This window comes from Neomonachus schauinslandi, chromosome 8 (assembly GCF_002201575.2).
Source record: "Neomonachus schauinslandi chromosome 8, ASM220157v2, whole genome shotgun sequence".
In the NCBI taxonomy this organism is placed as follows: domain Eukaryota; kingdom Metazoa; phylum Chordata; class Mammalia; order Carnivora; family Phocidae; genus Neomonachus; species Neomonachus schauinslandi.
The window spans coordinates 65002165-65004204 of NC_058410.1; the positions used below are offsets into that span (position 1 = coordinate 65002165).

Genomic DNA, 2040 nt, shown 5'->3' on the forward strand with positions numbered 1-2040 from the left:
GTAGGAAAACAATCTAGATAACAAAGTTAATGAAAGTTATATAAAAGCATGAAAAAGAAAGAATTGGAAATGCAAGACTAGCATAGGAAGAATAATATTCATATTACCTCAGAATCCTTGATAAAAAACTAAAAACAATAAAACAATGGAATAGAATTAATATTTAAATCTATAATGCAAAACAACTCTCTGGAAATAGAGAAGTATAGATACATATACCCATTAAAAATTAACCCAGAACAATCAATGTTGAGGCCCATCACAATAAAACTATTAGATTCCAAAGGTCAACTAATATCTCAAAGCTTTCAGGACAAATGATCAAATAACTTGTAAAAATCTGATTAGCAACTTTAAGACCAACATAAAAAGCCAGCCAACAATGGAGCAATAGATAACTTTTTTTTTTTAACTCAAATTGTGAACCAAATATTTTATATCTAGCTAAGCTCTCCTTCAAATACTGTCTTTATTGAAAAAAACTTTCAGTAAAACTACCCAAATTACAGGGTATTTGTGACAATCTCATGACCTAATGTACATAAAGAATTCTGAGCATTTTATTACATATAGTAAGAACTATATAAAATATAGGTAATTAATATACTAACTGATGTGAAATCACTTTTGTAAATATGTGTTATTTTTTAGCTTTGCGCAGTGGCAGTATCGTAGCCAATGAGGTTTATCCGAGGCGCGATTATTGCTAATTGTAAATATGTGTTATTTTTTAACCAATTACATGTAGATTTCTATACATATCTAGTACATCTAGCTTGATAATTGTAGTTTTCAATTAATCTTTGCCATCACTCATTGTTTTTTCTGTCTGACATTTCCAGGTTTGAGAGATGTGACTTTCCAGGCCAGCTCACCCATTCCCATAATGGGATTTATATAATTCACCAAGAAACAGATACATTTTACTTTAAATAAACTGGGGATTAGAAAAGGTACCAAAATCATTTTGTAAGGCTGATATAACATTATCTAATTACTTGATAAACACACTACAGGGGATAAAATACGTGGCCCAGTGTCACATAGAACCATAAATGTTAATAATAATAAGTATTAGAATACATGAGGATCTGTGGATATTAGTCCAAATGATATTTGTCTCCTAGGATTCATGCCTTTGTTTAGTTCTCTCACTCATTCAGTTGGAGCTGGGCTATTTGACCTATAGAACAGAACATAAATGACAATGTGTGACTACCAAGACTCTGTCATAAAAGTTATTGTAGTTGCCACTGTAGTCTTGGATTGCTCATTCTGAGGGAAGCCATCTTCCATATGGTGCAGAGACTCAAGAAGTCCTATTAAAAGTTCTACGTAGAGAGGAAACAGTTTCCTGACACCAACTGCCATATATGTGCAAAAGCCTTCTTGAAAATGGATCCTCTGGTCCCAGTCAAGACTTTGGATAATTCCATCTTTAACCATCTTGTGAGAAATTCAGAACACCCAGCTGAGATGCTGCCAATTTGTGTACTCAAAAATAACATGGGAAATAATAAATTATTATTGTTTGTGTAAGCTACTTGTTATACAGGAACAGATAAGTAATACAGATTTTTAAAAATGTTAATTACTTCATGTGCAAGGTAAGTCAAAGAATAAAAGACAAATCAGCTCAATCTAGGAAGGTTTATCTGCAAAATGATCTACAGTAAATGAGAAAAACAATGTCAAATTCAGATGATGAATAGATTCAGGAAAAGTATTTGGCAAATTAAAGTTAATTCCTAAAAAAATATTTTAGCAAATTCAAAATAAAGGGAAACTTCTTTAACTCAGTTGACAAGAAACTGTTCATATCACATTTAAAAGTGAAACACTTGTGACATTCTCATTAAAGACAAGAACAAGCAAGTTTGGCTGATAGACTATTTAGTACTATGTAATGTTGTACTAGGACATTAGTGGTTGCCTGGGGGGGGAATGGAATGGGTAATGGTTGCAAATGGGTACCAGGGATCTTTTTGGGTGAAAAGAAAGAAATCTTTAAAACTCAATTATGGAGATGGTGTCATAATT

At 32.1% G+C, this 2040-nt stretch overlaps 1 pseudogene; it reads left to right on the forward strand.

Moving 5' to 3' along the window:
* Positions 1-649: 649 nt before the first annotated feature.
* Positions 650-801, forward strand: LOC123325675 (annotated as a pseudogene).
* Positions 802-2040: the final 1239 nt, after the last annotated feature.